At 39.8% G+C, this 26,175-nt stretch overlaps 1 protein-coding gene and 1 non-coding gene across 2 annotated transcripts in view; both read left to right on the top strand.

Moving 5' to 3' along the window:
* Positions 1-26,175, top strand: part of LOC126176609 (solute carrier family 22 member 7-like) — a 726,639-nt gene that overhangs the window by 34,172 nt on the left and 666,292 nt on the right. The window lies entirely within an intron of this gene.
* On the top strand, positions 15,139-15,213 carry Trnat-ugu (transfer RNA threonine (anticodon UGU)). The gene has a single exon. It is a non-coding gene; the product is annotated as a tRNA-Thr (tRNA).

Raw genomic sequence — 26,175 nt, 5'->3', positions numbered from 1 at the left:
TGTTGCGTACACAAGGTATAAAAGGACAGTGCATCTGTGCATCTGTGGAACTCAGGTGATTACTGTGAAAATATTACCGGTGTGATTGTGCCCTCACGACGAAAACTGACAGACTTTGAACGCGAAATGATAGCTGGAGCTAGACGCATGGGACATTCCATTTTGGAAATAGTTAGGGAATTTAATATTTCCGAATCGACAGTGTCAAGAGTTAGCCAAGAAGGCCAAATCTGAGGGATTACTTCTCACCATGGACAATGTAGTGGCCGACGGCCTCCATTTAACGATTGAGGGCAGCGACGTTTGCGTAGAGTTGTCAACACTGAGTGAAATAACCGCAGAAAGCAGACTGTATCTGTTAGGACAGTGTGGTAAAATTTTATGTTAATGGACTATGGCAGGAGACGACCGACTCGAATGCTCTTTCTAACAGCATGACATCATCTGCAGCGCCTCGGTTGTGGTCTAGACTGCTGTAGAACCATGGCCTGGTCATATGTGTCCGCATTTGAGTTGGTAAGAGCTTGTAAGTGGGCTGTTTGGGTTTGTATGTTGGTAACGCCACGTAGTGCTCTGTATGAAAATCACTGACTGTGCTGTGTGCAGTCTGTGGCTGGTTGGACTCGTTGTTGGAATATTCGCTTGTGTAGTGTTGGGCAGTTGGATGTGAACAGCACGTAGCGTTGGGCAGTTGGAGGTGAGCCGCCGCAGTGGTGGATGTGGGGAGAGAGATGTGGGAGCGGACGATGTGGACGGGTGCCCATCAGAAAAAGGAAATTTGTAAGATTGGATGTCATGAACATATATATATATGTATATATGATGACTATCGAACACTATTAAGGTAAATACTCAGTTTGTTCTCTATCAAAATCTTTCATTTGCTAACTATGCCTATCAGTAGCTAGTGCCTTCAGTAGTTGGAATCTTTTATTTAGCTGGCAGTATTGGCGCTCGGTGTATTGCAGTAGTTAGAGTAACTAAGATTTTTGTGAGGTAAGTGATTCATGAAAGGTATAGGTTATTGTTAGTCAGGACCATTCTTTTGTAGGGATTATTGAAAGTCAGACTGCGTTGCGCTAAAAAAAATTGAGTGTCAGTTTAGTGACGGTCAGAATAAGTAAAGAGAGAAATTCAGTTTTACTCAGCTGTTTGTAAATCAAATAACGTAAGACGTTTCAATCTGACGGTAGATTTCAATTGTGGTGCAGACCCCACGAAGCCATGGAGCCAAGTTGACATCAACAAGGCACTGTGCAACCTGGTGGTGGCTACATAATGGTGTGGGCTGAGTTTGCACGGAATGGGCTGGATCCTCGGTGTGTTAGGCTACTTGGAGGCCGTTTGCAGCCACTTATGGACGTCATGTACCAAAAGAACTATAGAATTTTTATGGATCACTATTCCTTGCGATTGGTGTGAAGAAAGTTCTGGATAGTTTGAGGAATGATTTAGTCGGTCCGATATTCCAACCTAATTCCAATCGAACATCTTTGCAATGTAATCGAAATGTCAGTTCGTGCGCAAAATTCTTCACCTTCAACACCTTCGCAGTTATGGATAGCTATAGACGCAGCATGGCTCACTGTTTCTGCAGGTGACTTCCAACAACTTGTTGAGTCCATGCCACGTCCAGTTGCTGCACTACACCGGACTAAAGGAGCCTGACAAGATACTAGGAGATTAGAAGGTGTCTTATGACTTCTGTCAGCTCAGTGTCTGTCTCTATGCCAACGCCTAAGTGTTGTTGCAGTTCTCAAAACGAATATATATATCATTCTCTTGCAGCTGTTCGTAGTAGACTCTGCTATTCGGGCTACAACTTTATTGTATGGGCTATGGCTTGGTGGCGTCTCCCACCAGTCCAGCTAGGTACAGAGACGTAACTTGTTGCAGATGTTGCCACCAAACATAACGGGCAGTCTTTTAGATGTAAGGGTAAGGGGATATCACTTTTGACACTAGATGCACAGGTGCAGGGGCTTTATCCCTTTTCTCTGGTAAAGAACTGTTTTGGTCCCTGGGCGGTCGACTGGCTGGCACAGTTGCGTGCTAACGCACCCTTCTACATACTTTCCAGCGGGCTAGTTGCCTCCGCCGAAAAAAAAACCCTGTGGCCGTCGTGTCTTGAATGTTTGTGTACGCCAGCGTCGACTTTTTAATCTCAGAGAGCACTTGCGATTTATTTATTAGATTTGCATATTGATTAAATGGAAATATGTAAAACTGACTCTACCCTATCGAGTTTGGGCTCGAATGAAACGTCTTGATACGCAGAATACGATGGTGAGGTCGGAATATATAAGAAATGAAGGTCAGGAGAGCACGCCACCTTACAATGATACGTTAGAAAAGTTAGTCCTTTGGAAACTACAGTACAAGTGGAACACTTCCTAACTGGCTAGGTGCCACTGCCAGAGAGTGTATGTTAATTGGAGGTGAAGCCCTTCAGCTGTCTTCAACAGTCAACACATCGTTCCTCTACAATGATCTGCATTGGCTATAGAGAGCGAGGGCAGACTGTCAGCAGGTCACACCCTTAACTAGTATGGATGGTCTCTTAGATCGCTACTGTTTTTTGTCTTGTGATACTTCAAACATCCCTGTGAGGTGAAGTATACTCTTATGTGTACTTTCCTATTGGATGGCAAGTGACACATGCTAGAAATCTGGCATTGTTGCTGCGATTTGTTTCTTATTTTTAGCCCTTGAGAGGACTCATAGATGTGCCATAGTGTTCGCGTGCCGTGTTTTTGTCGAACCTTACAGTTTCTCCATGGTGAGAAAAGCTAATCTTCTACATAGCGTTTTCGATGAAACATGGATGTGTGTATTCAAGAACGCCTCAGTGAATTGTCAGATGAGGAGTTTGATGAAAGTGATAATGACCCTGATTTCTAGTATTAAGTGATCGCGTACTAATTTGGAGAAGGAAACTGAAGGTTATGAAGAAGTGATACGTGGTGATGACTGAGAAGCGTACTTCTTCGGTAAGAACACAAATATGTTTTCGATGGAGAAAACAGAACTCGCTAACTAATATAAGAACAAGGCATCGCAATATCCTCTTGCAGCTACCTCGTCTTCAAAAAATTCCGGAAGTCTCGGAGAAAACTTGCTGTTATCGAGATATGAGCCTCAAATACAGAAATATTTTTTTTTGGAGAAACGGAAAACATCAACCCTTTGTTGTCCTTGTTTGACGTAAAAACGAGATATCCGCGTCAACATTGTGGTGTTCCGGTTTGCTTAAAGAATTATGGAGGTTCTGTATGAAACGCATGCGGGCTGAAAGCAATTACAATCCAGTTCAGTTCCTCAGAAGAATACGGAAGGTAATTACTTTATTCTTGATTTTTAAAATAAAATTGGCATAATTTCAGCCTTGGCAGTATTATGTGGTGGAATAATCGCCCTAAGGTTGAAATGATATTAGTAAACTCCAAATGATTCCAAATACAATTTGTCATAATTGAAATGCGTTTTTCAGTTCAGTTATGTTGCGAATGTGTAATACTGTCTCCCTGATGATAATTGGCGGGTGAATAGAGGGGTAACGATGTGTTGTTATTTTAGTAATACATAAAATTAAAATAAGATGCCAATTTTAATGTGTTCTAGTATTCAAAGTGTTTTAAATTCTGCTTGGTTAAAAAACGCAAATTTTCATAAAATTTGTTTCCAAGAAGTGTAACAAACGACAGAAAGGTCATGAAAATATATATTCACCAAAACAGAGGTTTTATACATAAAAAATAAAAAGGAGGTGTGAGACATCCCTCCATACTAATGGTGGTCTTGTCAGCATTCACAGTATCTATGGGTTAAAATGAACACACAACAGCTGAACCAATGATTGTACGTGGCATGTAGGACACAATAAATTATGCTTGAATGATTGAAGAAAGTATTTCAAGCAAAGTTCGAGATAGTTATTAAGCTGGCTCGGCGAATTACACATTTGGCCATAAATAATACCTGCATGATCGCCCGTAGCTTCTATGGGATTTGCGGATGGCAAATAGAATATGGCTCAGTTGAACCTCTGTAATAAATACAACACAGCACAAAAGACGCTAAATATCCTACTGAGGAGCAGAAGTAATAGTTATGGTTATCTGTCAAGACCAACACACTAGTAATTCTATTACTTAGAGCTTGCGTCTCTCCCAGGGAGCAAAAATTTTCATCACCTTGAAGCTGGATGTTTATAGCATTGCTAGATGGTGTTTATTCGAGGATGTACCATTCAAACTTTAGATAACATATACGATGTATTCCATGTGAAGTACAGTTACTAAGTAGGGTGACTACAATGTATTTCACTTGGAGTTCAGTTACTAAGTAGGGTGAGCAGTTTGTTACGCTACCAAAAATTGTTAGTACAGTTATCCAGGACACAACCGACATTGATAACAGTCACTATCCAGTAATGAAGTTGAATGTTAGATTGTTTAGACGAGAATATTACACTTCTCTATTATTACAGTTCCTGTTAAAGACAATTACACTCCTATGGTTCATTTAAGTGGGCCCATCACATATATCGCTGAGTCCAACAGTAGTTTAGTTCACGGTACTTATTGATCACATCACGGCTCTATTAAAAAGTGCATTAATGTAGATTACAGATTTCACCTTAAAATAATGACGTATTACAATTTCTGAGTTTCGCAGTTAGATGTGCACTTATTGTTGCGTACAGAATGCACATGACTGTGGGGTGAACCAACACTGAGGGTGCACTCGAACGTAGACATTACTCGAGTACTTTTCAACTATCGACTGCCAATTCTGAGTGACGTCCCAATACTTACAGACTGGCGTAAGAGAAAACCGTTACTTTGAAAACTATGTTGTTGTTTTGGTCTTCAGTCCAAATACTGGTTTAATGCAGCTCTCCATGCTACTCTTTCCTGTCCAAGCCTCTTCAAAATCCTTCTGAATCTTCTTACTGTATTCATCTCCTGGTCTCCCTCTACGATCTTTACCCCACGCTTTCCTCCAGTACTAAATTGGTGATCCCTTGATATCTCAGGATGTCCCCTACAAAACGACACTATTTTTCTTCCATCTGTGAATCTCCTCGGTTACATATGTGAGTGCCATATTTCCAATTAAGGTAAATTTCATGAAATCATTAATTAGTGCATTGACTAATCAATGCTGTAGGTCATATTGTAGTACGAAATTAAGGCAACAAAACTATGCAGTGTGGTCAGAAACAGTGTGAAGAACCTGTAAGCGTGTTGCAGGGTAGGTTGTGCTGAGAAAGAAATAAAAAATTCTCTATGGAGTGCCAAGTTAATTAGCACTGAAGTTTGCCAATCAGGCTGCTGCGAACGCAAACTAAAGTGGCCGACCAGACACAATTAGTGTCAACTGTTCTCAAGGCGTAGACGACAGAACAGGAGAATTCTCAGCCTTTCGCTCGGATTCGATCCTCATTACCATCAAAAGTGCAATTCTTGTATCGCTCCCTTATTCGGCTACAAGAAAGTAACGAAGGACATGTTTTGTAACACCGTTTAATGCAGGCCACATGAATTTGTTGGCGCAACGGCCTGGTTGGCTAACTTCAATGCTAATCAACTCGGAAACGGGGAACGTATCGAATTCTTTTCTTGCCAATTGTTACTCAGCACCACCAACCCTGCAAGATTCTTAATAGCTTTGCGCATTGTTCCTGATCAATCCGTATAGCTGACGTCCGGAATCTAACAGTAGTTATTACAACATCTGCTCTGTAAAATAGTACTTGCTATGAGCTTTCAAGTTAATTTATATGGAGATAATAAATTGTACATAATTTAAAGTATTTACTGGAACTTGAGAATGCTAATCTTTCAGGTGGCTTAGGTCACGTTTCTCAAATATAATTATTCGCTCGTAGGATAATACTAACTGGAATTAACTGTAACTTTTAATTAACAATGTCCTAATGAAACCCAATTACAAAAATGTAATCAAAACACTTTAAATGAGGATCTGAATAATTAATTGAAGTGAAATTAAGTCTAAATAGAAGCGTTAGGTTTTACTATAGTTATTGCATGTCAACGGATAAATAAATTGGAAATAACATGAAAATAAAAAAGTTTGTTATTTAGGGGGCTAGAAAAACGTAACAGATGGAGAGGATCCATCTGGTACGTCACGACGATATTGCATTTCCAAAGGCACGGGCACTGTGGCAAATACAGCTGTTATGAAATACATGAAATGTATTCACAGTTGTGAATATGGACAACCATCCGGTGTATAATGGAGTGGCTCGAAAGCAGATTTTTCGGTTATCGTGAACGGACCCTTTATTATTAGGTTATCCAAACACGCTTCACGGTCAGACTAAAACTTCCATATGTCGTCAGCCAAGTGTCTACAACTGCCACTTTTACATCTTTTACATCCATTACGTATATTCCCATACAGAACAGGCATTTTAACTGAAAGTCGTTTGCTCGGTGTCAGTGTACAAATACGGTACTGCAGTTCCTGTGACCATCGGAAGTAAGATGTAATATTCCTTCTGACTTGGATGCATATGAGCAAACGTTTTCACTTGCCACACAACAATGGGCAGATTGTACAGTTCATGCTCCATAGCAATTGCTTCGGTTTGACATTCTCTAGATGCGTGTAGCTAAATGTATAATACTTTTCATATAATTACAGACTATTCAACAAGATCACTATGTAACTCACATATTTCAGTCTCTTGTAATTCATTCTTATCTTTATCATAAATGCATGTTAATACATGAAATTTTGTCACATTTTTACCTGTTTACAGACGATTTTAGGCAGAATAAATTAAGTTGTGTCTATGTTATACCCACCCTCGATTATTGAACAAATAGGTAAATTGGCCAGTGATTTGTGTAATGAATAACACCTTCTTCGGTTACAGACTGTCAACCAGATCAATGAATACCATCAGGATCGAGAGGTTTTACCAGCTTTCGAGGACATCATGGATGTCATTGGTTCTAGAGGAAAGTTCCAGAAGAGATTAAACACTGTTTTCATTTGCTTTGGCACAATCGTCAATGTGATGAGCGTGCAAATGTACAATTTCGCTATGCAAACTCCTGATCACTGGTGCCACGTCCCTGGCAGAGAGTTCACCAACTTAACTCTTGATGAGTGGAAGAGCGCCACTATCCCCAAGTAAGATATATATTTAGATATAGTCCATGTGATTTTTATTTAACAGAAGCTGAGAAAATGCGATCTCTTAAATCAATAACAGATATATATCAGTAGGAATGCAATAGTGACTTCCAATCAGATTTGACCTTTGCCTGTCAGGTCGCCTACATGGAGAGACAAATGCATTACGTCGTCATATCCTGCCCCCCCCCCCCTCCTAAGCAACGCCCCTCATAAGCCATGCCCCATTCTCCTACCCACACCCTCTCCTCCTCCCTTATTATACTATGCTCCCTTTGCAAACCACACCCCCCTTTTTGGAAACAGGTCAACGAGAGGGTTTCTAAGCCTCACACATATTTAGCTCTCCCAATAACAGCTCAGCATATACCTGTCCAACCACATTTCTTAACTCATCCTTAAGCTATACCTCCCATTTTCTTGGGAATGGGTCACTCAGAGAGTTTCTAAACCAATGCACATGCGTCTCTCCACCACAGCTCAGTATTTTTCTGCTCAGTTACATTCCTCGACTCCTTCTTAAGTCACACACCCCTTCTTTCGAAAAGCCCATTGCAGTGGGAGGTACTTAACATTATTCTCGTCCAGTAGTGTTAGCAATTGCATAATGTATGCATGGCGTCGAACATATCTGCACCATTCCTAATGTTAGTCCATTTGCTGTACTCTGAGGCCCTAAAATGGTGAAACATAATTACATAAAGAATTTGAAAAGGTATTATTGGCTTAATTTGATGTATTTTCTGATTTCGATAAGGCTGTTGCGAGTAGTTTGTGCATTAAAATTTGTCTATTGAACATTCGCAATTTTCTAGTGACCTTTATCTCGTAATTGGAAGTTTTACAGAAAAAAGACATGTGCCCTCCGCCACACACCGTTGGGTGGCTTGCGGAGTATAAATGTAGATGTAGATGTAGAAGTTAGAGCTAGTTCCACAGCAAAATCAATAACTTATTTTTGTTTAGCTATATTTGAAAGTATTTGTAAGCGGAACTTAAAAACATTTTTGCTCACTTGCTGTGAACTATAATTTTGAGTTCTTAAACCACTCTATTCTAAGTAAAAGGAGCTGAATTTTGATGATGCGATGTGGGGGCTGCATCTGTCATTCCAAATAATGTTCAAGGTTTGGTGGGTACAAAAAACGAAGTCTCATCACCTGAAATTTGTAAAAGTTTTTCGGGAACAGTTCACCTTGGCTTACCTTATTCGAACATTGTTTTCCCCCAAAACTTACCAAGGTTAGAGCAAAGTCTACAAAAAACCCATGGATTACTCCAGGAATAGGGGTATCTTGTAAAACAAAAAGAAAACTGTATCTGTCAATCCGAAACAGTTCCGATGTTGATGCTGTACCACATTACAAGAAATACTGCAAAATATTAAAGACCGTAATATGGATGTCAAAGCAAATATATTACAAGGAAAAGATAGTCATATCAGATAACAAAATAAAGACAATATGGGATATAGTGAAGGAGGAGACCGGTAGAACGAGACATGAAGAGGAACAAATAGCATTAAGAGTAAATCATACATTGGTGACAGATATGTATAGTGTTGCAGAACTTTTTAATAAACATTTTATAACTGTTACCGAAAAGATGGGGTTGTCAGGTTTGGTAGATGCTGCTATGGAATACCTCAGACCAGAAATTTCAAGCAACTTCCATAATATGAATTTGACCCTCACTACCCCAACAGAAATAATGTCCATCATAAAATCTTTAAAATCAAAAACATCTAGTGGGTATGATGAAATATCAACAAAGTTAATTAAAGAATGTGATTCTGAGCTATGTAACATATTAATCTATCTGTGTAAGCAGTCATTTATCAGTGGAATATTTCCTGAATGCCTGAAATATGCTGAAGTTAAGTCACTGTTTAAGAAGGGAGATAAAGAAATAGCATCAAATTTCCGTCCAATTTCACTGTTGCCAGCAGTCTCAAAAATTTTTGAAAAAGTAATGTACAGTCAGCTTTATAACCATCTTATCTCGAATAACATACTGTCAAAGTCACAGTTTGGATTTCTAAAAGGTTCTGATATTGACAAGGCTATCTACACTTAAGGTGAAAATGTACTTAATTCATTAGACAAAAAATTGCAGGCAACTGGTATATTTTGTGATTTGTCAAAGGCATTTGACTGTGTAAATCACAATATCCTTTTAAGTAAATTAGAGTATTATAGTATAACAGGAAATCCTGCAAAATGGTTCAAATCTTATATCTCTGGCAGGAAACAAAGGGTGTTTTTAGGAAAGAGACATGTATCAAGCTGTCAGGCATCATCCAACTGGGAACCAATTACATGTGGGGTCCAACAAGGCTCCATTTTAGGGCCCTTACCTTTTCTTGTGTATATCAATGACCTTTCATCAGTAACATTACCAGATGCCAAGTTCGTTTTGTTTGCTGATGATACAAACATTGCAATAAACAGCAAATCAAGCGTAGTCTTAGAAAGATCAGCTAATAAAATATTTGTGGACATTAATCACTGGTTCCTAGCCAATTCTTTGTCACTAAACTTTGAAAAAACACACTACATGCAGTTCAGAACTTGTAAGGGGTGTCCCACGAGTATATGTCTAAGATACGATGTCAAGAAGATAGAAGAAGTGGACAGTGTTAAATTCTTGGGATTACAGCTTGATAATAAATTCAACTGGGAGGAGCACACCACAGAACTGCTGAAGAGTCTTAACAAAACTCTGTTTGCAATGCGAATTTTGTCAGACATAGGGGATATAAAAATGAAAAATCTGGCATACTATGCTTACTTTCATTCCATAATATCATATGGGATTATTTTTTGGGGTAATTCATCAAGCCAAGCTGAAGTTTTCTGGGCACAAAAACGTGCAGTAAGAGTTATATGTGGTGTTAACTCAAGAACATCCTGTAGAAGCATGTTTAGGGAACTAGTAATACTAACTACTGCTTCTCAATATATTTATTCCTTAATGAAATTTGTCATTAAAAATATATCACTTTTTCAAACCCACAGCTCAATTCATGGAATGTGTTCATTGTAAATATGTGTGTGTGTGTGTGTGTGTGTGTGTGTGTGTGTGTGTGTGTTTAAGTACAATCTAACTTCTGCACCATTTCAGTGCATTAATGTGTTCATTGTAAATAAGATTTATATTAGTTGTATAGCATTTTATTACCTTATAAATAAATAAAAAACTTTTTATTTTAATTTCAGTGCATTAGTATTTGTAAAATGACTTTCATGTATTGTTCATTAAAAAATGACGATCATTCCACTTGGGACCCGTGGAATGGTACATTAGCTTATTTGTTTTAGTTGTAAATATTTGTCATGTATTGTTTTTCAAAAGACTCTGAGCACTATATTGTTGTTTTTCTGACATGTTCCACATCCTGGAGAACCTCCTCTCTACAGATCAATTGGAATGAAAGTAAATCCAATCTAATCTTACCAAGCACCATTTTGGGAGGGGTGGATGGACGGTAACGATAATACAGTACGTTGTGCACAAGAAAAATACACCTGACGTTATGGACTGGCTAATATAGCTTTTAATTCCTTTAGATTTTAGGTGTACTGGATATTATGTTCCACTGCGATCACAAAAGCAAAATTTCATCGCCTAACGTTGTGTTACAAGTTTTTTGTTGTGTAGACGATAGTGGGTAATGTTCTACATTGGAAAAACTGTAACTGTCGTTTTCTGGCGAATATGAGTTCTTATTCTCATTCTGTTGGTTTTTCCTGTGGAGCCTAGAAAGGTGAAATATTATTATTTGCTATTAGGACTTTCGAGAGAAAGCAGCATCTGTTATTGCAAATAATGCTCAAGAAACAGTGGATACAATAAACGAACTATCATCAACTGACGTTTTTAGAAATTTTTCGGTAATGGTTCCCTTTACCAAACACCATTTTCGCGTAAACGATTGCAGGCTTTCAAACAACTACTCACCCTCCGACTCAACGTTGAAATCTTTAAAGTTTGGGCTGGTTTCGTTGTCAAGGGGCTGGGATACGTAGTTGCCGCATTACAGGCCAAATACTGCTGAGTCTACAGTATACGATAAGAATGCACACATGAATCGAATGGTCAAAGGTTTCTATCACTCGGCAGTTGCGAATTATGAAAGTAACATATAAATTTATAAATGAAAGATTGCAATTAAATAGAATCTGCAGGTACTATCTTAACGACTTTAATTGATGAGTACGATAGTAGAAGTAGTTTTGAGAATGTGGTATATTTCTGCGAAACACTTACTGGTGTCGATGGTCCAGCAGTTAAATAAAATATAAGTTGAATAACAGGGAAACAATAGATTCCTACAGGGCGTAATTAGTTATGAACAACAACACAGTTCGTGATTCATTCACTTCAAAACGCACACTACGTCTTCACTGTAGAAGCCACGGAATTCTCACAAGTGCACAAGTCGGCACTGCGAAGTTTCTCTATCTGCCGCGACCACGCGCTAACTGCTCCGCTGTCCAAGTCTTTCCACCGACTGTGCGTCCGTCGCGCTGTACTGTCCGCATCCAGCACTCACTCCCGTGTGTTCTGTCCCGTACTGTCCACAACCGCCCCGTGTCCTCTCCGGAAATTCGCTTCCATCCAGTCTCCCGATTCACGACCGCTCTAATTTGCTAGCGTCCTCGCGCCATGTCTTCATGCCAACGGACAGTCACAATCATAATGAAACATATACCAAATACTGGATTTTCATTTAAATAACTTGAAATTAAATAAATATTCCTACGGCTGGACCATAAACACGCCCTGACACACATTATTAAATACATAAACAATTAAATAAACATATATCAAAAGAAAAGAAGCAAAAGGTAAGCCAAGAGCCTAATGTCTCTGTGCTTTCTAAAACACAGTAAATATTTAACCAATTTCTTCATGAATAGTATAGATCGGTTATAAACAAAGACATAGATGAATAAATATATTTATAAGCATGCTGCTACTGTTTTTTCGTGTAACTGTGTAGTACTTATGGCCTGACGCTATCGATAATAATCGGCTGCTTTGACCTCCATTAACTCATGTACTATTCAAGTTACATGCCTGAAATTAATACCAAATTAGGTTTACACTAATAGCTTTCTAAAGATATGGCGAGCGACAAAATCGGATGAAGCGTTTACATTTTGGAAATTCGTTGCTGGGTGTTACTTGTATAAGTCATCGTCAGATACAAATCTTTAAACTAATGAAGATACTGGAAATCTGATTACAGCATCATAATCGTCGTTCAAATAATAGTAATGTACATGTTTCTTCTTGAGGTATCATGATTCATCTGTCTACTATTAATTTCTATACGAACTGTGAAATGTCTGCCATTATTTAAAATATCGGGGCGCCAATGTTTCGAGTCTGCAGTAGGTGTAGTGTGGTGGGTAAATAAGGGAAACACAACTCTTCGAATCCTCGCGTCTTTTGGGGCAGCAACCTACATTCATGAGGGCACCAATTGGCAGTAATGATTCTGACAGGAAAGCTTAAAGTGATAGTGCGTCTCATGACACAGAAGTTTAACAGAAGAGAATGCACGGTCAGCTCGTACTCTCTGCCGCCATTAATCTACATCTTGCCAGCTACAAGGTACTGTAGATTACCTGAAAACTCTACCCAATATACATCTTGGAAAGCAAAATTAAACAGACGTACGTACACAGATAATTCTGTCCACAGGTGTCACCTTTCGTTTTTTTCGTAATATTCCACACCTCAGCCATCTAAAAATATTACTAACATGACTAGTAGATATCAAAATTAATTAAAAAAAGCAACGCTTAAGAATCTACAACCGATGCAGTTCACGGGTGTCTTTCCCACAGTCTTACACACCAAATGCGCGCAACAATGTGACCAAAGCAACGAATTAAAATTTCACACCTACCAAATAAACTGTTCTACCTATGAAATAACGATCGCTAACGAGGCAGAAACAACCGCTTCCTAATGAAAGTGACACGACTTACTCATTGCCTTCATTCATACTATAAAATAAAGTTACGTAACAGTCTGTTTTCTGTTATCTCGTACCTGTTGCACCTGTTTTTTTTTTTTTTTTTTTTTTTTTTGGTCACACTTTAATTTTCTCTAACAAGAACCCCTTTAGTGCGAGGTCGCAGGTTAAATCTTTGGTAAGACTAATTTGAAAGTCGTGTGTCAATAATTATGACGTGACAAATAGTGACAGCTAATGACTCACCGTGTACATCAGGAGGATCACATAAAATTACTCTCCAGAAGTTGCAGAGATCAACCTTCTATGGGATGTATGTATTACACTTCACAAAAAGGACACCGTCGACATTCAAGAAATTGTCAGAACAAATCATTAACTTGCACCATGAACACAGAATGGAAAATGGCGTTCCACGATCACAAATGTTCACATCATCAAGATCGAACCGGACTGCTTGGGAGTTACAAACCATGGACGACGTTCAGAAAGGAATGCATATAGAATCATACTGGTGTTACGGGGTGATGAGAACTGATGGAATGTAATGGTATGCAATCGAATGCGAAACTGTCTGCCTTACAGCTTATGTGAAACTGGCTAAACTTTAATGCATAGTTAGACATAGTGCGATAATATGTGGTTCAGGCACGGAAAAAAACAAACATCCAGAGGCTGAATTTGTCATGTTGTTCCAGGTGGTGTGATCTGCAATGTCACGCACTTCTCAGGAGTGATAGTATGCCTTAAAGAAGTATGATTCTTATACAGAGACCAAGAATCAAGCAGAAGCAAGTTATTTTGATCAGCTATGGCCCAAAAGTAGTACTCATACAGTAGATGTATTTTCCTTAAGCCCATTTTCCCACTCTTGCTTGCTGTGACCTAAATATTCACTACTGCCCTTCCAAGATCACCCACATGAGGAGGAATCGTATGTGCCAGAGCACCTCAAATTCTCGAAGCACAGTAAATAACTTTCCAGCAAATTTATCATCCACATTAACAGACACAAAAATTGTATACAAAATGCAAGGCTTTGATGTTCGTTGATATTGATACAACTCCCTTGGTGCCTCTAATTTCCAGGGTTCCTTTCAAATGCATTTCCTCTTCAAATCCCGATTTGTCGAAACTGGGAAAAAATTCCTTACTGAATGAAGTATGATGTTTGTTTACCTCATCTATAAATTTCTGGGCCGATTCCACATCGTCAAGTTGATTGTTTGAAATTCCGTCATATTACGTCTTCCAGTTCCGCGGCACAATTTGAAGTTACGCAGCGAACCACTGCTTCCCTTAAAATCACTGTAATATAAGTCCACGGAAATTTGGTGTGGATAACCTAGTATGTTACCGTCAGGCATATTTTGTAAATTTCGTCGAGCATCCTTGAAACGCTCACATATCTGTTTTTGTTTTTGTAACAAGTGCGCCTTGTCCTCTTGAATATCCGTTGTTTTTCTTACACACTACCCGGTTCTACTGCTGCAAGCTTACTCGAAATCTATTCATAATTGTTTTTTTTAATATGCTGTGGATGATTTTTCAAATATGTAAATATGTTTTAGTACCCGGCATTCGTTGGACAACGATTGTCCTTTATTGCGTTTCACTATAGACGGGATTTGTCGCTCTCTGTCCAAGGGATGATTAACTACATCGCTCGATACCTGTTTCAGTACCACTTTCACTTGTTAAGCATGTATATGAAGATCGTATCTGTTCTTTCGGACACGTCCGAAACGACAGATACCATCTTCATATAGTTAAGGCTAACCGGTCGTTTACCTTCTTCTGTGCTGGATGCACACGCATTGCCCGAACTCTTGCGGGACTCGGTAAGATTGTCTGCTGCGAGTAATGAGTGTAGTGGGCAGGTGCACTACGAATGTAGTGTGTGGACATTAAGTTGGGAATGTGGGTCTCACGGGGAGCATGGAGGGGTTAATCCCTGCAGTCGCACTATTCTCCGTGCCCTCGGTAGCTCAGATGGACAGGGCGTCTGCCATGTAAGCAGAAGATCCAGGGTTCGAGTCCCGGTCGGGGCACACATTTTCAACTGTCCCCGTTCATGTATATCAACGCCTGTCGACACGTTAACGTCTTGATTTAATTATCATTTCATGTTAAGCATGTACCTTCATCACTGTACTCCTCATGTACATTGTCCACACAGGCGAGCGTATACGACACGACACAAACCGCTGACTCATCTCGCAGAAGCGCTAATTTTCATAAGCCTCTTCCTGCTCAGGCTGTGAAATTCGTTGTGTTCCTCTCTGACGAAATGTCGATAACTTCTGTTGTAGATACAATGGAATATTTGCGTTGTGCGTCGTCCCCATTGCTCTGTTCTGTATTAACACCACTAGCACAGTAGCGCGATTGTGAATTACTCGTCAACTAAGCAGTTCAAATACGCCCCGTAACCTCATGCTGTGCTCACCAGTGGATGCTTCCAGTCCCGCCACCTGGTCCATTAGATGGCTATATTTTGGTTGCATGGAAGACTCTGTATGAGGTACAAAATGCTGTAAAAACATTATTGGCTTTTTGTGACCTAGCATTCAGAGGGTTTCTTGTAAGAATTGTAATTGAAAGTAGAGATGAAAAATTCTAGTTTAACACTCGAATAACTTACGTGTTTACTGCCAGATGGCGTCGTCGACCACCGCCCATATTTCGATAGGAGCACACCCTGCCATTCTCAAGGCACAACTGCAAGGAGGAAGCAATGTGCAAGGGAATTTAACACCTCGGTTCACAGAGGAGAAACAAGGAAGATACTAGACACAGAACAAGTAACAGCAGAGTCAACACACAGCCAAAGACAACCAACATCAGAAATATCGATAGTGACTAAATCTACAGGTCAGGTTGCACTAATTGTATCCCTCTATTGTTTTGATGAGAGAGAGCCGGATTCCAAGTAGCATTTAAAGAAAATCCACCATCTCTGTTTATAAGGATGCTTGATAGTTTGATTTCAACAGCTTCCTTAATAACACTATCCCAATAGCTGGACGTGCAAGCCAGAATCTCCGTGTCGTTGTATTTCATAGGATGACTGGTGTCAAGGCAATGTTCTGCAATAGCGGATTTGCTCGGGTGTTGTGAGCGTGTGTGACCCTTATGTTCAATACACCGGTCTTGCAACGTCCCGATTGTCTGATCAATATATGACATGCCACAACTGCAAGGAATACGATAGACACCAGCCTTATGCAAACCAAGATCATCTTTTACAGACGCCAACAGGGCCTTAATCTAAGAAGGTGGTCGAAAAACGCATTTCACATCATATTTCCGCAAAATACGGCCAATCATGTTGGAAATGCTTCCTGCTTAATGCAAAAGGCCGTAGACTTAGGTGCCACTTCGTTGCTATTGACACTCACCCGTTGCATAGAAGGCTGATAGCGCAACGCACGTTTGATGTGCCTCTCACTATAACCATTCTGACGAAACGTGACTTCGAGATGTGATAGCTCAGCTGCCAAACTATCAGAGTCTGAGATACCTTGGGCCCTGTGAACCAAGGTACGAAGTACTCCTTCACATTGAGTTGGATGGTGACAACTATCAGCTCGCAGATACAAGTCAGTGTGAATAGGCTTCCTATAAACAGAACGTCTCAACGTACCATCAGTCTTCCTTCTGACCAACACATCAAGGAAGGGAAGGCATCCATTCTTTTCCACCTCCATAGTGAACTGAATATTTGGGTGGACTGAATTCAAGTGTTGCAAAAACCGGTTTAAATTCTCACTACCATAAGGCCAAACAACAAAAGTATCGTCTACATATCTGAAAAACACGCAGGTTTCAAGGTCGCTGACTCCAATACACGTTCCTCAAAGTCCTCCATAAACAAACTGACCACAATAGGTTTAACACTGTCCAATTAAAACTATAGTTCCAAGGTCTGAGAGTCCCCAATTGCTTTCGTTAATCAATGTTCAAGGGTGCTCACCTAGTCATGGCACTGGCCAGTGTGACGCACTTTGTGTGATGGTTGATGGCAGCAATGTGTATGTGGGTTGTGTGGACCTGACGTAGCTAACAGGAAAAGAATTGAAGCGGAAAATGACACAGAGGTCGTTGCCAGGATCCTCAGGCAGAACAGCTCTTGGCAGGCTGCTTTGACATATAGTTTTCAGGTGGTCTTCATGGAGGTCAGCGTTGTGCACCATACAACTGGGCACCAGGATTCCTGGTAACAAGTGGCTGATACGGCGACAAGCACACAGCGTCTGCAGGATGATGGCAAGTTGAAAGTGCTGCTACAAGGGCGGCACAAAGGGCTGCAGTATATGAGTCGCATGGCTACAGGTTACAGTGGGCTGGTGTGGCCATCGCGAGGCTAGCATCATTTTGTCGACAGGTTGGTAACGGAATGAGGCTAGTGGAGTATATGACTAAGAGGCAGTAAGCAACATGATCTGCAGCAGGGGCATATACAGCCGCTTTGCTACAGGTTGCTGCAGCCTGGTGTAGCCATGACAAAGGTGGCCTGATGATGGTGATGGTCCAGCTACAGAATAAGGTTGGTGGCGTGAAATGGGGCACATGAGTAAGTGGCATCAAGCAGCATGGTCCACAGCAAAGACAACTATAGCAGATGGGCTGCATGGATTCAGATTTCAAAGGGCTGGTGCAACCATGGCGAGCAAAGTGCGATGGTGGCGATGGAGGGGGCATGGCATGAGGTTGGTGGCGTCAAACGGGCACACGTGTGAGTGGCTTGAGACAGCATGGTCTACGACACAGACAGCTAGAGCAGATGGGCCACATGGCTGGAGGTCGCCATGGCAAGGAGACCACGATGCTGGCAGCACTGTGGCTGGCAGCTAAGCCATGCACTGATGAGCAGCTTGCCACGGTGGGACCGGCATGTCAAGCAGGCAGGCAGGTGTTGAGGGGTGCTGGTGGTTGACCTGCAGCCAATGGGGCATTCCTCTGGCCAGCAGCATGCCGTAACAATCAGTCACAGTGCACTGATGCGCTCTGCCCTCCAGTGGAGGCACTGGCAAGCAGCTCACTTCCACGATGACAGTAGGTGACGGGCTTGTGCTCAGCTCACACACAGCAGTGTGGCTGCAAGTTAGACTCTACCCCAGGCATACTGGAATGCGCTAACGCGGTGCATCTCAGCCTACACAGAAAGACATGACCACTAAACTCCTGGCTTGCACAGAGTAACAGCAACAACTATAACTGGCCACAAAGTTTAGAATTTGAACCAAAATTTCATGGTCATCTGCCATACTGAAAAATGGGTGAGATTCTGATTCTGACACCAGATTTGCAGGATGCAGAACAGGAGCATCAGAAGGCAGGTGCGGAAATAAGAGATTTAAATGAAGAATACTTGATCGGTAGTCTTGGTTCTCAGAATATGGGAAAGGCTTCCCTTGGGGCACAGATAAAGGTTGATTACCAGTCTAGGTGTCTGGACAAAGAGATGAACTAAGTAGGTTGCGGGACAGGTGTTGGTTTAGTTTTGTGAGAGTGGTGGCTGGTCCTGGTGAGCAGGACGATGTGTGGACGGCAGGAGTTGTCCGTTCTTGCCCAAGTCAGTATCACAAGAGAGAGCTGCAGCTGTGCTTTTCCCATCAAGACTCTCCAGCAACCACAGACATGACCCCCATATTCATGTCCCCCATTGGCTAAACGGTGGCATGGGTACGCTGGTTTATCGTGCAGAGACGCCGTTGTGGGTCGTGTGATGTAGACTTTAGTAGCTTCCTCTTAAATGAATTGCTTCTGTCCTGAGGAACAAGTTTGAGTGGCAGATAGGCATAGTTGAAATTATAATGCAATTGAACTTGAGCCGGCCGGTGTGACCGAGCGGTTCTATGCGCTTCAGTCTGGAGCTGCGCGACTGCTACGGTCGCAGGTTCGTATCCTGCCTCAGGCATGGACGTGTGTGATGTCCTTAGGTTAGTTAGGTTTAAATAGTTCTAAGTTCTAGGGGACTGATGACCTAAGCTGTTAAGTCACATACTGCTCACAGCCATTTGAGAACTTGGAAGACTCAAAGAAAAATAAAATATAAAATTTTGCATGAAATTTCCTTAATATCTGAAATAGGCTGGCCATTGTGTACTGAAATTAGGCGACAGTGTGCGAAAGAACTTGAACTAAACGAAAAACTATACAATCTGCACGTGTACTTCTTACATTTCTCTCTTCACCTCCCTCTGTCCCTCTTCCTCTCTCTCTCTCTCTCTATTTCTGTCTGTGTGTCTGTCGTTCTGTCTCTCTATCCCCCTTCCTGCATCTCCCTTCTCTCTCACTCTTTCTGTCTTACACACACACACACACACACACACACACACACACACACACACAGTTAAAACTTTCCACACAAATTTTACTCAAGAATAATAAATATCACTGAAATGCAACTGAGTGAATTGGAAATATAACTGTCACAGACAAATTTCTTAAATATAAAGTTAACAGTAACAAAATAACAAATGCAAACATTAGTTATATTTTAGGATCAGAAGGAAAAATGCAGTATCAGTAACAGACTAATAATCGAACTGATAGTAAAATGAGTAAACGATTTAATCAAAAACAAGAAAACTGAGAGAAACATACAGAAAAGTAACAGGCAAGCACATTAGAGAAACAAAACTATAGGAAGGGATTAGGGAGGGTAAGTCATAATTACAAAACAGGCAGGATTTACACTGTAATGATCATGGATTTACAGTAATATATGAATGAAACAAATACGAATCATAAGAAAAAATATTGTTGAAGAATTAAAGTTGGTCGAACTATTGGCCATCAAAAATTTACTCACGAAAAAGAAAAAAAGTCGTCAGCAGAGAAGCCAGGCACAAAGTACATAAAGAAAATACCCCCATGAGATCAGTTAACAATTTCAAGAATGCTGCCACCTGCTACATGGAAAAGTTCACACATTAACACTTTTATCAGTATTGAATAGCGTAGAAAAAGGAAGTATATAAAGTTCCTTCGCATCAACATAAAATAAATGATAAACAGATCGGAATAGAACAGCTCACAATCCCAGAAATCCCACAAATCCAAAATACCGCTACAGATCAACTAATATGAATCATGAATTTGATCACAGAGCAAAAGAACAGTCAATATGACAAATCATATGCTTACAGTGGAATGGAAACTTGTGTAGAACATAGCTGGAATTGGGTCGGCCTGGTGGTTGTGCAGCCTGAAACGTCCCCTTTGAACATTTATACAAGACTGTGCTTAAATTGACACACAATATTTTTTAGCGCAACGCAATCTGACTTTCAAAAATCGCTACAAAAGAATGGCCCTGACTAACATTAACCTATACCTTTCACAAATCACTTACCTCACAAAAATCTTCATTACTCGAACTACTGCAAAACGGCGAGCGCCACTACTGCCAGCTAAATAAAAGATTCAAACTACGGAAGGCACTAACTACTGATAGGCATAGTTAGCAAATGAAAGATTTTAACAGAGAACAAACAATGTATTTACCTTAATAATCATAATATAATCATAATATGTATGCCATCACAGCACAGCCAGTGATTTTTCATACAGAGCGCTACGTGGCGTAACGAATAAGAAAACCTAAAAGCCTACTTACGTAGCCCCCATGCTCCCCACAAAAAATTTTACAAATTGTGTTGGGCAGTGGCCAATAATGATTTGATAAAATTTTTCATAATTACAATAACAAAGATATCAAATGCACACACTTATTGATACAATGTTGGTCAAAAGCTAAAATTTTCTCACAGTCCATAAAGACAGTCCAGATTGTTCATCACTGTAAAACTGCAGTGTTTTTCTCAAAGTCTGAGCAGTAAAAGAAAATGCACATGGAAGTAGTGGATTTCCATGGAGTCTTGAAGAAGTAGTGATGTCCTTCCAACAGAAAGACAGTGCTGACTCTTGACATGCTGACAGGTAATGGGCCACAACAGAACAAACCCACAGTAGAGTCATTCGACGTTTTGAAGAATATTGGTAGGTAGGTCATCACAGAGCAGACCCACTGTAGTCCTGGTAGAGAGTATGGTATTGGTGGGCCACCTGAGGTGCAGGCCCACTGCAGTCCTTGTAGAAATAATGGTATTGGTGGGCCATCAAAGATGCAGACCCACTGCCGACCGCGGTGGCCACGTGGTTTAGGCGCTGCAGTCCGGAACTGCGCGACTGCTACGGTCGCAGGTTCGAATCCTGCCTCGGGCATGGATGTGTGTGATGTCCTTAGGTTACTTGGGTTTAAGTAATTCTAAGTTCTAGGGGACTGATGACCTCAGACGTTAAGTCCCATAGTGCTCAGAGCCATTTGAACCATTTGAACCGTTTGCAGACCCACTGTAGTCCATGTAGAAATAATGGTATTGGTGGGTCATCAAAGATGCAGACCCACTGTAGTCCTTATAGAGACAGCCAGCAGCCATCTCTTGCGACTGTGTAGGTGCACATTCACCATCGAAGAGTCTTGCGGAAAATATAGCAAGTCCATAACCACCACTTGTGCACTCACAAAGTTTTTGGAATTGTCCTTAGAACCAGCAATGCTGTTATCCAGTCCCTTGCAGAATTATTAACACACGTGCAAACACTAACAGTCCCTACTTCTCACATATTGTCCATATACTATGACCAACAAACATGTGCAGTGAAATGTAACTTACAAGTTATTTAATTTGATGAACTGGTGTCAATTACAATTTTATAACATAAGAATACAATTACAAAGGTACAAAATACATCATTAAAGAACATAACAGTACAGATAATATTTGTAGTACAGGCTTTACAACAGAATAGAAATAAACATATACATCAATGTTACAGGAATTATGACATAAGTAAATACATAAAAGATCAGAATAACTTTTGAAACATCAACTTTACACGTGAGCATTAAAACAAAACAGAATTAATGAAGTCTAACATCTTTACAAAGTAAATAACATATTATTAATGCAAATTATATTTGAGGATAACAGTATTCCTCATCATAGTGAATGTAGCTTAGTATTAGAAGAAGAAAAAATTCTATGAAACTGGACAGAGACAGGAAGAAAACAAATATACAAGGGTACACAAACACATAGTGGGATAACACAAAAGGAAAGGACAGGATTTGTTTTCAGTGTAACATTTGGTACTGCAGTCCAACCCAAAACTTCATTCCATAGATCATTCCTCTTATTTCGATATTTGCTCCAGCCAAAAAACATCCTATCCAAGTCTTACATCTAATATAAGGCACTGTGCAGCAAACAAGAAAAATAAATCAGTAGTAAAACTAGCTTAACAGAGTAATACCAAGTGAAATTTAGTAGCACTATACCTGGCACACAGCAGCAGCATATGTAATAACTTATATCTAAACATGACATAGCTCAAGCAGAAAAAAACATTACACTAAAGACAATAATGCAGACAAGGGAAATGTATATTCACATCTTAATGTCTATGTAAATTAAGTGGTGCACAACAAATTATTCTACAAAAGAAATTACCAAGTAGTTGAAAAGAAAACTCCGTATGCAATTCCTGTGAAGGGAAACGTCTTTTTATGCTCCTTCGTTTTTTTGAATAGATCATATAATTATTTACTGGATCTGTAGGCATAAAATATTTATATTAGTACATCTATTAAATTTTATTTTAACCAATGCTGCTGCAGCAAAATGCTAAACAAAATGAGTAAATAAATACATAAAGCAAGCTATATGGCATTTCTCTCAACTAGCAAGACAATAGCCGTGAAATGTTTCTCATCGTTTCATTAGGCATTTTAGTAAATATCATAAATTAATATCTCCACAGTATAATCATATGTTTTCAAGTTTGAGCGTGTCGTATTTGCGATGCTTTCTACAAAGGAATGTAAGTAGCGAGGTTAAGGGCCTCCCTTTTTTTTTTTCTACCTGTGCCTCTGAAAACGCACACACTAATGGCTTTTTCTCCAGGCGTCTGACGCAGCTGGGTGCCTATGACACATTACGCGCAGGTGGTCACTTAACTTTCTTACGGAAATATTTACAACAGCAGTTTCCGCTACAGTGACAGTCTCATATACAAAATTTCACGGGTCGAGAATTTGCATTGCAAATGTGTAGAAACAAAATCTTATGAATATAACAGTGTCCAAAAAATTTTCGCCGGCATTGTGATACATTTACGCATTTACACACATTTCATAACTCTTAAAGTGAGATTCCTGGTTTTCAACATCCTTTTTCACAAACCAGAGTCCCTAACCACTACTCATTATTCCTTACCTTATTCGTCGACACTTCTTCAATATTTCATCATAACAGATATGTAGCATACTCAAATAACTCATATAGCATCAGCTTATTGATCATAAACATACCTCAACAGCATAATACACATCGTCACCGTAAAAATAACATCATAACACCTTAGTCAAATCTCAAAAACGTCGTAGCTTTCTGCAATAATTTCAAAACCTAAAGAAAATTCTCTGCTCATTTCAGTAGTGTCTTCTACCTCAAACGTACTTTAAAAATCGTGATCTCATACCAAATATATCATTGAAAGCTCTCATAATATCACAATGGTTCGGAAAAAAAATATGAACAGTTCACGAAGTACGGACAAATACAATTTCATAAGTGTGAAGTTATCCAACTGTGTAATTACGTAAACATCTGTCACTTATGTAGTAAAGTAAATGTTTCTCTCTCTCAGTTAAATGATCAGATAGCTGTATAATTTATGTGTTAGAGGAATATGGTACTGATGTGTAAAGTTGTATAAGCAAATACCATATTAGCTAGGGCTGCTTGTGCTTGCCAAACACATGATACACAAAGTAAGCGTAAACCCCCCTGAGGATTAATGTAATTATACCCTCAGGTGTTACAGATTACAGCAATGGAATGAACTGTATCACGGAAAACCTTTGTATCATTGTACTTCAAATATCTTTAAAAATAAATGTTTTAAGTACAAAATTAATCACTCAAATACGTGTCATGTAGCGCTAAATGTGCGTTTTGCTGTAAGATAATCTCTGTGGAAGTGTCTTAGTTATTTTCCTCCGAAAACTAGGTTCTGCAGAAGCCAATGTACTTACCTTATGATAAACAAAAGTGAAATGCTTTGCGTATAGATATCTTAGTTATTACGGTTATTGTTGTGATGATGAAAGTACTGTGCTGTAACGTATTGTTGTGCTACAGAAAAGGCTGTCTCCTTGTAGCTATACCACAAAAGTTACTACTAAAACATGTTTTACTTTACAGAAGAATTCAGAAAAATTGTGCAGATATAAAACAGATACACCGCAAAAGCAACATTGTAAATTGTCACTCATTAGTAACGTCGTGATATAATCGTGTAGCTGTCACATAAACTAACCACTGTGTCATCTGGTATCTCTCAGAAAGTACTTTAATTCAGAATGTATTTTCAAGTAAACCAAAATGTTGCATTAAAATCTCATTAGCAGTACTGGTAAATGTTCTAAGTATGTGAGCCTTATAGTCGCTACGTAATCGTGCAACTAACAAGCAAGAATGTACACACACAATAACACTGTGTCATCTGTTCGCAATAACAATGCATTCGTAATTTCTGTTTAAATAAGTTCTCTTGGTTCTTGACTGGATATTTAACTTCAAACATTGTTGCATGGTAACAGTTTCTAAGTCTGACAATGCATACTAGAAATGTGAAGTGAAACGTTTTATAGCAAAGACAAAGTTAAAAAGCAGATTATCTTTCAATAAACGGTTTTACATGAGAAATGTGGTGTAAACCTTTACTCTCTAGTGCGCAGAGATTCAACTTGAATGCAATTATCATGCGGTATTCGTCCGTAAAGAATACTGGAATTATGCTCAAGGTTAGCGTCAATGTTATTTTTCCCTGAGCCAGCGGGCCCAAGTGGCTGCCTGCGGAGCGAGTCTGTCTGTTTCTTTGTTGGCGTGCGTCGTTATTGGGATTAGGAGACCTAACTTCTACAAATTCGCGTTGACGAGAGGGCTCTGATCAGTTTCAATACCGCCAGTTCTGATGCAATTCAGGTCTGTCGTTACGATCATATCGTCTGTCGTCATGTCGGTAGATTCCATAGTTTCTTGTTTGTCGGTCACGTGGTGGAGAATTTCTCCCTGAATCGTAACTGCACGCTGGACCATTGCATCTGACGTTATTCTGTCTCCCTTGATAATAATAGTTCTGCTGGCCAAATTGTCTGTTTCTATGATTGTCTCTGTCATATTCATTACTATGGAAATGCGATCTTTCTCTGTAACTATTACTCTGCCAGTGGTTGTCATACGGATGGTGTCTGTTTTGGTCACGATTTACGTTGTAAGAATAGGCTTGTCGTGTCCAGTTATTGTTTCTGTCATCACGGAATTGTGACGGATGTGACCTGTAGTGATTGTTTTCCTGTTTTCGCATCCCGCGAATGTCTATGTCAATTTCTAATCGTTGTAAGAGTCCCTGAAAAGCTTTAATGTCGTCTTTGCAACGCCCTGCTAAAATAATATGTCGTAAATGTTCAGGCAGTTTGATTAAGCAAATGTGGATGAGTTCTGAGGGGCTGTATGGGTTTGACAGGTACTGATTCTTGTGCAACATGTCTTCAAAATATTTCACAAGACTGGAAAATTCAGATTGTTCGAAATGTTTCATCATTATGATGCTATGTTTTACTCGGTCTTGTGTAGCTTGAGACCAATATGCTGACAGGAACGCATTGTAAAATTCTCCTTCACTGTGACAATCGTGAATGACCGATCGCATTCTTACAGCTGGTTCATTCTCCAAGAAGCCACACATAAATTCTAACCTGTGCTCCAATGACCAGTTGGGAGGAAAACAATGAGAGAATTGATGGAGCCACGCTTGTGGATGAATGTCGTTGCCAGAATTCTTAAATGTTTTAAATTTACGTGTAGTAATGAACAGCTTATAGTCAAAATCATCGTGTCGGCGAGTAGCATATGGGTCGTTGTTACGTCGTGTCG

The sequence above is a fragment of the Schistocerca cancellata genome, chromosome 3 (genome assembly GCF_023864275.1).
Source record: "Schistocerca cancellata isolate TAMUIC-IGC-003103 chromosome 3, iqSchCanc2.1, whole genome shotgun sequence".
NCBI classification, from domain to species: domain Eukaryota; kingdom Metazoa; phylum Arthropoda; class Insecta; order Orthoptera; family Acrididae; genus Schistocerca; species Schistocerca cancellata.
Note: the sequence above shows the minus strand (reverse complement) of the source record. Positions and strands in the feature narration are given on the sequence as shown.